Raw genomic sequence first — 14,109 nt, 5'->3', positions numbered from 1 at the left:
TGCTATTTTAAGTAGGCTGACCAGGGCCGGAGGAAGGCGTTGCCTTCCCCCTTCAGAGATGCTTTGATGTACCCATGGCTGTCACATTGCAGCTAAATGTGACAGGAGGACCGCACCGGTAGACTGTGTCCCCCAGAGTGCACTTGACTATGTGTTTGTTGTGCAGTGTCCATTGGGAAATGTGTGCGGAATAGCCCCACACATTTCCAGGAGGTTTACCTACCAACATTCCATTTCTTTTTTAAAAGTATCAAACCAGCCCAGGCGGAGCGCACACTCCCCGTGCGGATGGTCTAATTCCTCACTCTTGGTCAGGTTCTTCAATTCCTACCAGTCAAGTGGTCTCTTCTGTCTGTGTCTGCACTTCATTTGCACAGCAAACAGGCATGTCTTTCCCATGGCAACAGTGTCTTCTCCAAGCTGCACACACAGACAGCCGTTTCTCAGGCTAAATGTTCTCTTCTGACCTCAGTGGCAGAGCCACACTAAGCAGATGGCTCTGCAAAGGCCCAGGGGCTACAGCAAAAATCCTGAACAGGGCAAGGCCGCTTCATTTTTGGCAGTGGAGTGGAAGTAGAATTGCAGGGTCCGCCCTATGAGACAGGGTACAAGATGTGAATTACATAGGACCTTTTCACTTTTCCCAGAGTCCCCTGCAAAATCGGGTCTATTTTCAAGGACAAGTGCAATTATCACAAACAGGTAGGTATGTGATGGCATGGAAATGTATCGAAATTGTAATGGGTTGGTCAACAGTTGGAACGCTCAGAGACAAATTGATTCACTTCTTGTCAATGTCCTGGCTGCACTGCAGAAACAGCTGGTCGTCCTGGTGGAGCATCACTTCACCTGTCCCCAAAGGAGCCCATTTCTCGATGCTGTCCTCGCTCCTGTGCAATCCTCCAATGGCTCTTTGCATTCTCAAGCCTCTCCCATGTTGCCTTGGCAGCGGCCTGCCCAATAATCTCTCAGGAGGGCGGGGTCACTTGCCAACAGGCCACCGATCATGCTAAGGGAAAGAGCGCACAGGTAGCAGCCTGCTCATTTGCATGTTTACTCCCAGAATCCTATGCATACCTTGCTACTATATTTGCTGTCAGTTTGGTGAGCGCAAGATGATACAGGTGTTCACCTCAACAAATCTCGGCACTGGAATCCAGGCGGTTTTATGAGTTTGACAAAGGATGCTCAGGATGGAGCTTGCTGGGATCAGTGCAAGTTAAATGGGAATCCATTCCCGGGGCGCACGGGCCTCTGGGTCAGGTGCTTTAGCTTTGCGCAGTGGCAGTATCGTAGCTCATGAGGTTTAACCGAGGCGCGATTATTGCTTATTGAAAACTTTACCCAATACCCCGCCATGACAGCTTGAAATATAGCTGGAATTGGTAATTTTTGACAGTCTCTACGGAGGCTGAACCGATTTGTTTGAAAAGGAGACAATGACGCTTTTACTCCACTGGAGAAGACCTAGCAAGAGGGGTGTGTTTTTCGGAACCCATCCCTTCTATTCTTTGTTCTCTCGTGGCCTACCCTCAACAAAGGGGTTTACTTCCAGAAGCTAGCGCATTCGTAAACTCCAAGCGGCGCAGCGAAGTCTATGGAACCGTGACCATGCAGCAGGTGCATTAAGCGCCTCAGTTGTCTCGCTGCCTTCCTGATCTCACGACATGAAAACCATGAGCTTTCAGAACCTAGCAGACAGTGACCTGTCTGCCTTCGATCCTCTTTGCCACATCTGCTCTTGCGAAAGTCATCAGATTGTTGGATGGTTACTCAGGGAGGTCTGGCTGCCACTGAAGCCAACCGCAGCAGAGGGGTCGCTTTACCTTTGGCCTTCGCTCACCATCTCAGTCTTCCCAAGAGAGGCAAAAGGGCATTTCTGTCCCCATGCATTCTATAGACACATATTCACGTGGAGTCAACAACCCGACCTCTCTTGGTGTGACGAATCAACTTCCGGGGCACTAGTGGTCCAGGGAGGAATATCGCTTTCTAGACCATCAATCAGTCCCACACCTCTAGTACACCGGAAGGGGTCCGAACAGTGGACGGAACATCAGGCTGGTTAGTTGCAACAGAGCGAAAAAACAATTGTGACCCACTGATAAAAGGGACTGTCCAGTCAAGGTTGTATACACATATCTACTTTAGTATTAATACAACAGACAGTTCTAACACACTACAAAATACAACCCACCCTATAAAGGAAAACAGGGGACAGACAGTTTCACAAAGGAGAGGGATGCACTCTGGATACTGACAGGAGTGCAGTCGGTAAAGCAATCAGTCTGAACTGTTCAAGGTTATTTGGTTGCAGCAGCAAGGGAGCAAGAGGTCGTAAATGTCACTAAGGGCCTTCGGAGAAGGACCAGGGGGACAGAACCACAATGTAACTGGTGTTTGAGATGATCTTGGTACTCGACAGCATCGAGTGGCTTCCAGCATGCTTTGTAGCTCCGGCGACAGAGTTCAAGAGGGACGACAGATGCGGATATCAGTTGGCAGGCAGTTTGGTAAGCGAGGCTGGGCGGCCGGCTGCAGGCTGCCCTACCCGGCGGCTCGGGGTGAAGAATCGTTGTCTGTGTGCTGGTTGGTGGATCTGGAACGCTGGTCGAGGGTTCTCAGACGGCTTTAGTGACTGCAGCGTGAGAACAGCCACAGTGGTGCAGCCGGTCGCAGTTTGAGAGCTCGACTGCTTCGAAAAAGTCCTTCAAAGATGGACGCTGGTTGAGGCTTGTTGTGGCACTCCTCCGAGCTTCTTCTCAATGCTTGGGTCGACGTTTAAGGCGGCCGACCCAAAGCTGAGAAGAGTGTTTGCCGGCAACGGCCTTGTCCTTTGTTCAGAGACTCTCTGGCACTTCCCACCTAGGAAGCTTGCTGGCTTAACCTAGCAGGGCACGCTGTGTGCTGGCTGGGTACCGGTTCTGGTGCTGCTTGATGGATCCTCTGAGTCGGGTATCTCCCTCTGTTCCCTGGGAGATGTTTTGGGAGGTATTTTGCTTCCCTCTTGGAAATCCTGGACTTCCTTCACTGGCGGAAGCCGTGAGGCAGACTGTACCATCACCGAGGGTCCGAATGAGTCCTTCTTCGTACTCCTTTTGAAGTCGTCGGATGATCTGCTTAGTGAGGGGCTCAGCCCTCTTTTAAAGCCAAATGGGCCCCAGTGATTGGAGCATGCTAAGCCTACCTTAAAGACCCAATCCTGGGTCCCCACCACCAATCTTCTGTCATGCGTAAGGTCATGACCAGAGTGCTTTGCAACAGGAAAGGTAAGGGGTGACAACATGTACTACTAAGCCGCACCCATCTTCCTGTCTCCTGTGGATCAAAGTGGCTCTCTGGTTAATTGAGCTCGAGAACAGACTGTCTGCATCAAATCACATATATCTTCCCTCTGAAAGGGGGTGGCCCTGCAGCGGTTGCCTACTGTAAACAGTTGTTCCACACATGACATTCAATGGCCTTCATACAGAGGGGTGGGAGCTAGCTTCAAGCTGACACATTGCATATGAAAAAGGTGTTGGGGTTTCCTGCCCTGTGTTAGTTCTGTGAACAGGCCTCTTGGCAGGCCTGCTTCACTTAACTCTCATCAGTATGCGCTGCCATCAGAGAGAACCTAACAATATGCAGGGCATATCGATGGAGCCTTTGCTATTTTAAGTAGGCTGACCAGGGCCGGAGGAAGGCGTTGCCTTCCCCCTTCAGAGATGCTTTGATGTACCCATGGCTGTCACATTGCAGCTAAATGTGACAGGAGGACCGCACCGGTAGACTGTGTCCCCCAGAGTGCACTTGACTATGTGTTTGTTGTGCAGTGTCCATTGGGAAATGTGTGCGGAATAGCCCCACACATTTCCAGGAGGTTTACCTACCAACATTCCATTTCTTTTTTAAAAGTATCAAACCAGCCCAGGCGGAGCACACACTCCCCGTGCAGATGGTCTAATTCCTCACTCTTGGTCAGGTTCTTCAATTCCTACCAGTCAAGTGGTCTCTTCTGTCTGTGTCTGCACTTCATTTGCACAGCAAACAGGCATGTCTTTCCCATGGCAACAGTGTCTTCTCCAAGCTGCACACACAGACAGCCGTTTCTCAGGCTAAATGTTCTCTTCTGACCTCAGTGGCAGAGCCACACTAAGCAGATGGCTCTGCAAAGGCCCAGGGGCTACAGCAAAAAGCCTGAACAGGGCAAGGCCGCTTCATTTTTGGCAGTGGAGTGGAAGTAGAATTGCAGGGTCCGCCCTATGAGACAGGGTACAAGACGTGAATTACATAGGACCTTTTCACTTTTCCCAGAGTCCCCTGCAAAATCGGGTCTATTTTCAAGGACAAGTGCAATTATCACAAACAGGTAGGTATGTGATGGCATGGAAATGTATCGAAATTGTAATGGTTTGGTCAACAGTTGGAACGCTCAGAGACAAATTGATTCACTTCTTGTCAATGTCCTGGCTGCACTGCAGAAACAGCTGGTCGTCCTGGTGGAGCATCACTTCACCTGTCCCCAAAGGAGCCCATTTCTCGATGCTGTCCTCGCTCCTGTGCAATCCTCCAATGGCTCTTTGCATTCTCAAGCCTCTCCCATGTTGCCTTGGCAGCGGCCTGCCCAATAATCTCTCAGGAGGGCGGGGTCACTTGCCAACAGGCCACCGATCATGCTAAGGGAAAGAGCGCACAGGTAGCAGCCTGCTCATTTGCATGTTTACTCCCAGAATCCTATGCATACCTTGCTACTATATTTGCTGTCAGTTTGGTGAGCGCAAGATGATACAGGTGTTCACCTCAACAAATCTCGGCACTGGAATCCAGGCGGTTTTATGAGTTTGACAAAGGATGCTCAGGATGGAGCTTGCTGGGATCAGTGCAAGTTAAATGGGAATCCATTCCCGGGGCGCACGGGCCTCTGGGTCAGGTGCTTTAGCTTTGCGCAGTGGCAGTATCGTAGCTCATGAGGTTTAACCGAGGCGCGATTATTGCTTATTGAAAACTTTACCCAATACCCCGCCATGACAGCTTGAAATATAGCTGGAATTGGTAATTTTTGACAGTCTCTACGGAGGCTGAACCGATTTGTTTGAAAAGGAGACAATGACGCTTTTACTCCACTGGAGAAGACCTAGCAAGAGGGGTGTGTTTTTCGGAACCCATCCCTTCTATTCTTTGTTCTCTCGTGGCCTACCCTCAACAAAGGGGTTTACTTCCAGAAGCTAGCGCATTCGTAAACTCCAAGCGGCGCAGCGAAGTCTATGGAACCGTGACCATGCAGCAGGTGCATTAAGCGCCTCAGTTGTCTCGCTGCCTTCCTGATCTCACGACATGAAAACCATGAGCTTTCAGAACCTAGCAGAGAGTGACCTGTCTGCCTTCGATCCTCTTTGCCACATCTGCTCTTGCGAAAGTCATCAGATTGTTGGATGGTTACTCAGGGAGGTCTGGCTGCCACTGAAGCCAACCGCAGCAGAGGGGTCGCTTTACCTTTGGCCTTCGCTCACCATCTCAGTCTTCCCAAGAGAGGCAAAAGGGCATTTCTGTCCCCATGCATTCTATAGACACATATTCACGTGGAGTCAATAACCCGACCTCTCTTGGTGTGACGAATCAACTTCCGGGGCACTAGTGGTCCAGGGAGGAATATCGCTTTCTAGACCATCAATCAGTCCCACACCTCTAGTACACCGGAAGGGGTCCGAACAGTGGACGGAACGTCAGGCTGGTTAGTTGCAACAGAGCGAAAAAAAAAAAATTGTGACCCACTGATAAAAGGGACTGTCCAGTCAAGGTTGTATACAAATATCTACTTTAGTATTAATACAACAGACAGTTCTAACACACTACAAAATACAACCCACCCTATAAAGGAAAACAGGGGACAGACAGTTTCACAAAGGAGAGGGATGCACTCTGGATACTGACAGGAGTGCAGTCGGTAAAGCAATCAGTCTGAACTGTTCAAGGTTATTTGGTTGCAGCAGCAAGGGAGCAAGAGGTCGTAAATGTCACTAAGGGCCTTCGGAGAAGGACCAGGGGGACAGAACCACAATGTAACTGGTGTTTGAGATGATCTTGGTACTCGACAGCATCGAGTGGCTTCCAGCATGCTTTGTAGCTCCGGCGACAGAGTTCAAGAGGGACGACAGATGCGGATATCAGTTGGCAGGCAGTTTGGTAAGCGAGGCTGGGCGGACGGCTTCAGGCTGCCCTACCCGGCGGCTCGGGGTGAAGAATCGTTGTCTGTGTGCTGGTTGGTGGATCTGGAACGCTGGTCGAGGGTTCTCAGACGGCTTTAGTGACTGCAGCGTGAGAACAGCCACAGTGGTGCAGCCGGTCGCAGTTTGAGAGCTCGACTGCTTCGAAAAAGTCCTTAAAAGATGGACGCTGGTTGATGCTTGTTGTGGCACTCCTCCGAGCTTCTTCTCAATGCTTGGGTCGACGTTTAAGGCGGCCGACCCAAAGCTGAGAAGAGTGTTTGCCGGCAACGGCCTTGTCCTTTGTTCAGAGACTCTCTGGCACTTCCCACCTAGGAAGCTTGCTGGCTTAACCTAGCAGGGCACGCTGTGTGCTGGCTGGGTACCGGTTCTGGTGCTGCTTGATGGATCCTCTGAGTCGGGTATCTCCCTCTGTTCCCTGGGAGATGTTTTGGGAGGTATTTTGCTTCCCTCTTGGAAATCCTGGACTTCCTTCACTGGCGGAAGCCGTGAGGCAGACTGTACCATCACCGAGGGTCCGAATGAGTCCTTCTTCGTACTCCTTTTGAAGTCGTCGGATGATCTGCTTAGTGAGGGGCTCAGCCCTCTTTTAAAGCCAAATGGGCCCCAGTGATTGGAGCATGCTAAGCCTACCTTAAAGACCCAATCCTGGGTCCCCACCACCAATCTTCTGTCATGCGTAAGGTCATGACCAGAGTGCTTTGCAACAGGAAAGGTAAGGGGTGACAACATGTACTACTAAGCCGCACCCATCTTCCTGTCTCCTGTGGATCAAAGTGGCTCTCTGGTTAATTGAGCTCGAGAACAGACTGTCTGCATCAAATCACATATATCTTCCCTCTGAAAGGGGGTGGCCCTGCAGCGGTTGCCTACTGTAAACAGTTGTTCCACACATGACATTCAATGGCCTTCATACAGAGGGGTGGGAGCTAGCTTCAAGCTGACACATTGCATATGAAAAAGGTGTTGGGGTTTCCTGCCCTGTGTTAGTTCTGTGAACAGGCCTCTTGGCAGGCCTGCTTCACTTAACTCTCATCAGTATGCGCTGCCATCAGAGAGAACCTAACAATAGGCAGGGCATATCGATGGAGCCTTTGCTATTTTAAGTAGGCTGACCAGGGCCGGAGGAAGGCGTTGCCTTCCCCCTTCAGAGATGCTTTGATGTACCCATGGCTGTCACATTGCAGCTAAATGTGACAGGAGGACCGCACCGGTAGACTGTGTCCCCCAGAGTGCACTTGACTATGTGTTTGTTGTGCAGTGTCCATTGGGAAATGTGTGCGGAATAGCCCCACACATTTCCAGGAGGTTTACCTACCAACATTCCATTTCTTTTTTAAAAGTATCAAACCAGCCCAGGCGGAGCGCACACCGGATGGTGCGGATGGTCTAATTCCTCACTCTTGGTCAGGTTCTTCAATTCCTACCAGTCAAGTGGTCTCTTCTGTCTGTGTCTGCACTTCATTTGCACAGCAAACAGGCATGTCTTTCCCATGGCAACAGTGTCTTCTCCAAGCTGCACACACAGACAGCCGTTTCTCAGGCTAAATGTTCTCTTCTGACCTCAGTGGCAGAGCCACACTAAGCAGATGGCTCTGCAAAGGCCCAGGGGCTACAGCAAAAAGCCTGAACAGGGCAAGGCCGCTTCATTTTTGGCAGTGGAGTGGAAGTAGAATTGCAGGGTCCGCCCTATGAGACAGGGTACAAGACGTGAATTACATAGGACCTTTTCACTTTTCCCAGAGTCCCCTGCAAAATCGGGTCTATTTTCAAGGACAAGTGCAATTATCACAAACAGGTAGGTATGTGATGGCATGGAAATGTATCGAAATTGTAATGGTTTGGTCAACAGTTGGAACGCTCAGAGACAAATTGATTCACTTCTTGTCAATGTCCTGGCTGCACTGCAGAAACAGCTGGTCGTCCTGGTGGAGCATCACTTCACCTGTCCCCAAAGGAGCCCATTTCTCGATGCTGTCCTCGCTCCTGTGCAATCCTCCAATGGCTCTTTGCATTCTCAAGCCTCTCCCATGTTGCCTTGGCAGCGGCCTGCCCAATAATCTCTCAGGAGGGCGGGGTCACTTGCCAACAGGCCACCGATCATGCTAAGGGAAAGAGCGCACAGGTAGCAGCCTGCTCATTTGCATGTTTACTCCCAGAATCCTATGCATACCTTGCTACTATATTTGCTGTCAGTTTGGTGAGCGCAAGATGATACAGGTGTTCACCTCAACAAATCTCGGCACTGGAATCCAGGCGGTTTTATGAGTTTGACAAAGGATGCTCAGGATGGAGCTTGCTGGGATCAGTGCAAGTTAAATGGGAATCCATTCCCGGGGCGCACGGGCCTCTGGGTCAGGTGCTTTAGCTTTGCGCAGTGGCAGTATCGTAGCTCATGAGGTTTAACCGAGGCGCGATTATTGCTTATTGAAAACTTTACCCAATACCCCGCCATGACAGCTTGAAATATAGCTGGAATTGGTAATTTTTGACAGTCTCTACGGAGGCTGAACCGATTTGTTTGAAAAGGAGACAATGACGCTTTTACTCCACTGGAGAAGACCTAGCAAGAGGGGTGTGTTTTTCGGAACCCATCCCTTCTATTCTTTGTTCTCTCGTGGCCTACCCTCAACAAAGGGGTTTACTGCCAGAAGCTAGCGCATTCGTAAACTCCAAGCGGCGCAGCGAAGTCTATGGAACCGTGACCATGCAGCAGGTGCATTAAGCGCCTCAGTTGTCTCGCTGCCTTCCTGATCTCACGACATGAAAACCATGAGCTTTCAGAACCTAGCAGACAGTGACCTGTCTGCCTTCGATCCTCTTTGCCACATCTGCTCTTGCGAAAGTCATCAGATTGTTGGATGGTTACTCAGGGAGGTCTGGCTGCCACTGAAGCCAACCGCAGCAGAGGGGTCGCTTTACCTTTGGCCTTCGCTCACCATCTCAGTCTTCCCAAGAGAGGCAAAAGGGCATTTCTGTCCCCATGCATTCTATAGACACATATTCACGTGGAGTCAACAACCCGACCTCTCTTGGTGTGACGAATCAACTTCCGGGGCACTAGTGGTCCAGGGAGGAATATCGCTTTCTAGACCATCAATCAGTCCCACACCTCTAGTACACCGGAAGGGGTCCGAACAGTGGACGGAACGTCAGGCTGGTTAGTTGCAACAGAGCGAAAAAACAATTGTGACCCACTGATAAAAGGGACTGTCCAGTCAAGGTTGTATACAAATATCTACTTTAGTATTAATACAACAGACAGTTCTAACACACTACAAAATACAACCCACCCTATAAAGGAAAACAGGGGACAGACAGTTTCACAAAGGAGAGGGATGCACTCTGGATACTGACAGGAGTGCAGTCGGTAAAGCAATCAGTCTGAACTGTTCAAGGTTATTTGGTTGCAGCAGCAAGGGAGCAAGAGGTCGTAAATGTCACTAAGGGCCTTCGGAGAAGGACCAGGGGGACAGAACCACAATGTAACTGGTGTTTGAGATGATCTTGGTACTCGACAGCATCGAGTGGCTTCCAGCATGCTTTGTAGCTCCGGCGACAGAGTTCAAGAGGGACGACAGATGCGGATATCAGTTGGCAGGCAGTTTGGTAAGCGAGGCTGGGCGGACGGCTTCAGGCTGCCCTACCCGGCGGCTCGGGGTGAAGAATCGTTGTCTGTGTGCTGGTTGGTGGATCTGGAACGCTGGTCGAGGGTTCTCAGACGGCTTTAGTGACTGCAGCGTGAGAACAGCCACAGTGGTGCAGCCGGTCGCAGTTTGAGAGCTCGACTGCTTCGAAAAAGTCCTTAAAAGATGGACGCTGGTTGATGCTTGTTGTGGCACTCCTCCGAGCTTCTTCTCAATGCTTGGGTCGACGTTTAAGGCGGCCGACCCAAAGCTGAGAAGAGTGTTTGCCGGCAACGGCCTTGTCCTTTGTTCAGAGACTCTCTGGCACTTCCCACCTAGGAAGCTTGCTGGCTTAACCTAGCAGGGCACGCTGTGTGCTGGCTGGGTACCGGTTCTGGTGCTGCTTGATGGATCCTCTGAGTCGGGTATCTCCCTCTGTTCCCTGGGAGATGTTTTGGGAGGTATTTTGCTTCCCTCTTGGAAATCCTGGACTTCCTTCACTGGCGGAAGCCGTGAGGCAGACTGTACCATCACCGAGGGTCCGAATGAGTCCTTCTTCGTACTCCTTTTGAAGTCGTCGGATGATCTGCTTAGTGAGGGGCTCAGCCCTCTTTTAAAGCCAAATGGGCCCCAGTGATTGGAGCATGCTAAGCCTACCTTAAAGACCCAATCCTGGGTCCCCACCACCAATCTTCTGTCATGCGTAAGGTCATGACCAGAGTGCTTTGCAACAGGAAAGGTAAGGGGTGACAACATGTACTACTAAGCCGCACCCATCTTCCTGTCTCCTGTGGATCAAAGTGGCTCTCTGGTTAATTGAGCTCGAGAACAGACTGTCTGCATCAAATCACATATATCTTCCCTCTGAAAGGGGGTGGCCCTGCAGCGGTTGCCTACTGTAAACAGTTGTTCCACACATGACATTCAATGGCCTTCATACAGAGGGGTGGGAGCTAGCTTCAAGCTGACACATTGCATATGAAAAAGGTGTTGGGGTTTCCTGCCCTGTGTTAGTTCTGTGAACAGGCCTCTTGGCAGGCCTGCTTCACTTAACTCTCATCAGTATGCGCTGCCATCAGAGAGAACCTAACAATAGGCAGGGCATATCGATGGAGCCTTTGCTATTTTAAGTAGGCTGACCAGGGCCGGAGGAAGGCGTTGCCTTCCCCCTTCAGAGATGCTTTGATGTACCCATGGCTGTCACATTGCAGCTAAATGTGACAGGAGGACCGCACCGGTAGACTGTGTCCCCCAGAGTGCACTTGACTATGTGTTTGTTGTGCAGTGTCCATTGGGAAATGTGTGCGGAATAGCCCCACACATTTCCAGGAGGTTTACCTACCAACATTCCATTTCTTTTTTAAAAGTATCAAACCAGCCCAGGCGGAGCGCACACCGGATGGTGCGGATGGTCTAATTCCTCACTCTTGGTCAGGTTCTTCAATTCCTACCAGTCAAGTGGTCTCTTCTGTCTGTGTCTGCACTTCATTTGCACAGCAAACAGGCATGTCTTTCCCATGGCAACAGTGTCTTCTCCAAGCTGCACACACAGACAGCCGTTTCTCAGGCTAAATGTTCTCTTCTGACCTCAGTGGCAGAGCCACACTAAGCAGATGGCTCTGCAAAGGCCCAGGGGCTACAGCAAAAAGCCTGAACAGGGCAAGGCCGCTTCATTTTTGGCAGTGGAGTGGAAGTAGAATTGCAGGGTCCGCCCTATGAGACAGGGTACAAGACGTGAATTACATAGGACCTTTTCACTTTTCCCAGAGTCCCCTGCAAAATCGGGTCTATTTTCAAGGACAAGTGCAATTATCACAAACAGGTAGGTATGTGATGGCATGGAAATGTATCGAAATTGTAATGGTTTGGTCAACAGTTGGAACGCTCAGAGACAAATTGATTCACTTCTTGTCAATGTCCTGGCTGCACTGCAGAAACAGCTGGTCGTCCTGGTGGAGCATCACTTCACCTGTCCCCAAAGGAGCCCATTTCTCGATGCTGTCCTCGCTCCTGTGCAATCCTCCAATGGCTCTTTGCATTCTCAAGCCTCTCCCATGTTGCCTTGGCAGCGGCCTGCCCAATAATCTCTCAGGAGGGCGGGGTCACTTGCCAACAGGCCACCGATCATGCTAAGGGAAAGAGCGCACAGGTAGCAGCCTGCTCATTTGCATGTTTACTCCCAGAATCCTATGCATACCTTGCTACTATATTTGCTGTCAGTTTGGTGAGCGCAAGATGATACAGGTGTTCACCTCAACAAATCTCGGCACTGGAATCCAGGCGGTTTTATGAGTTTGACAAAGGATGCTCAGGATGGAGCTTGCTGGGATCAGTGCAAGTTAAATGGGAATCCATTCCCGGGGCGCACGGGCCTCTGGGTCAGGTGCTTTAGCTTTGCGCAGTGGCAGTATCGTAGCTCATGAGGTTTAACCGAGGCGCGATTATTGCTTATTGAAAACTTTACCCAATACCCCGCCATGACAGCTTGAAATATAGCTGGAATTGGTAATTTTTGACAGTCTCTACGGAGGCTGAACCGATTTGTTTGAAAAGGAGACAATGACGCTTTTACTCCACTGGAGAAGACCTAGCAAGAGGGGTGTGTTTTTCGGAACCCATCCCTTCTATTCTTTGTTCTCTCGTGGCCTACCCTCAACAAAGGGGTTTACTGCCAGAAGCTAGCGCATTCGTAAACTCCAAGCGGCGCAGCGAAGTCTATGGAACCGTGACCATGCAGCAGGTGCATTAAGCGCCTCAGTTGTCTCGCTGCCTTCCTGATCTCACGACATGAAAACCATGAGCTTTCAGAACCTAGCAGACAGTGACCTGTCTGCCTTCGATCCTCTTTGCCACATCTGCTCTTGCGAAAGTCATCAGATTGTTGGATGGTTACTCAGGGAGGTCTGGCTGCCACTGAAGCCAACCGCAGCAGAGGGGTCGCTTTACCTTTGGCCTTCGCTCACCATCTCAGTCTTCCCAAGAGAGGCAAAAGGGCATTTCTGTCCCCATGCATTCTATAGACACATATTCACGTGGAGTCAACAACCCGACCTCTCTTGGTGTGACGAATCAACTTCCGGGGCACTAGTGGTCCAGGGAGGAATATCGCTTTCTAGACCATCAATCAGTCCCACACCTCTAGTACACCGGAAGGGGTCCGAACAGTGGACGGAACGTCAGGCTGGTTAGTTGCAACAGAGCGAAAAAACAATTGTGACCCACTGATAAAAGGGACTGTCCAGTCAAGGTTGTATACAAATATCTACTTTAGTATTAATACAACAGACAGTTCTAACACACTACAAAATACAACCCACCCTATAAAGGAAAACAGGGGACAGACAGTTTCACAAAGGAGAGGGATGCACTCTGGATACTGACAGGAGTGCAGTCGGTAAAGCAATCAGTCTGAACTGTTCAAGGTTATTTGGTTGCAGCAGCAAGGGAGCAAGAGGTCGTAAATGTCACTAAGGGCCTTCGGAGAAGGACAGGGGGGACAGAACCACAATGTAACTGGTGTTTGAGATGATCTTGGTACTCGACAGCATCGAGTGGCTTCCAGCATGCTTTGTAGCTCCGGCGACAGAGTTCAAGAGGGACGACAGATGCGGATATCAGTTGGCAGGCAGTTTGGTAAGCGAGGCTGGGCGGACGGCTGCAGGCTGCCCTACCCGGCGGCTCGGGGTGAAGAATCGTTGTCTGTGTGCTGGTTGGTGGATCTGGAACGCTGGTCGAGGGTTCTCAGACGGCTTTAGTGACTGCAGCGTGAGAACAGCCACAGTGGTGCAGCCGGTCGCAGTTTGAGAGCTCGACTGCTTCGAAAAAGTCCTTAAAAGATGGACGCTGGTTGATGCTTGTTGTGGCACTCCTCCGAGCTTCTTCTCAATGCTTGGGTCGACGTTTAAGGCGGCCGACCCAAAGCTGAGAAGAGTGTTTGCCGGCAACGGCCTTGTCCTTTGTTCAGAGACTCTCTGGCACTTCCCACCTAGGAAGTTTGCTGGCTTAACCTAGCAGGGCACGCTGTGTGCTGGCTGGGTACCGGTTCTGGTGCTGCTTGATGGATCCTCTGAGTCGGGTATCTCCCTCTGTTCCCTGGGAGATGTTTTGGGAGGTATTTTGCTTCCCTCTTGGAAATCCTGGACTTCCTTCACTGGCGGAAGCCGTGAGGCAGACTGTACCATCACCGAGGGTCCGAATGAGTCCTTCTTTGTACTCCTTTTGAAGTCGTCGGATGATCTGCTTAGTGAGGGGCTCAGCCCTCTTTTAAAGCCAAATGG

At 50.6% G+C, this 14,109-nt stretch overlaps 4 non-coding genes across 4 annotated transcripts; all 4 read left to right on the top strand.

Moving 5' to 3' along the window:
• The first annotated feature begins 1,270 nt into the window (after positions 1-1,270).
• On the top strand, positions 1,271-1,411 carry LOC138496511 (U4 spliceosomal RNA). Its single transcript, XR_011278016.1, has one exon. It is a non-coding gene; the product is annotated as a U4 spliceosomal RNA (small nuclear RNA).
• Positions 1,412-4,919: 3,508 nt separating this feature from the next.
• LOC138496510 (U4 spliceosomal RNA) lies at positions 4,920-5,060 on the top strand. The gene has a single exon (XR_011278015.1). It is a non-coding gene; the product is annotated as a U4 spliceosomal RNA (small nuclear RNA).
• A 3,512-nt stretch (positions 5,061-8,572) lies between these two features.
• On the top strand, positions 8,573-8,713 carry LOC138496508 (U4 spliceosomal RNA). Its single transcript, XR_011278013.1, has one exon. It is a non-coding gene; the product is annotated as a U4 spliceosomal RNA (small nuclear RNA).
• A 3,509-nt stretch (positions 8,714-12,222) lies between these two features.
• On the top strand, positions 12,223-12,363 carry LOC138496507 (U4 spliceosomal RNA). The gene has a single exon (XR_011278012.1). It is a non-coding gene; the product is annotated as a U4 spliceosomal RNA (small nuclear RNA).
• The last annotated feature ends 1,746 nt before the right edge of the window (positions 12,364-14,109 follow it).

This window comes from Ambystoma mexicanum, chromosome 10 (genome assembly GCF_040938575.1).
Source record: "Ambystoma mexicanum isolate Mex_15411 chromosome 10, UKY_AmexF1_1, whole genome shotgun sequence".
NCBI classification, from domain to species: domain Eukaryota; kingdom Metazoa; phylum Chordata; class Amphibia; order Caudata; family Ambystomatidae; genus Ambystoma; species Ambystoma mexicanum.
The sequence above is the reverse complement of the archived record's forward strand: the minus strand, read 5'-3'. Positions and strand labels throughout refer to the sequence as shown.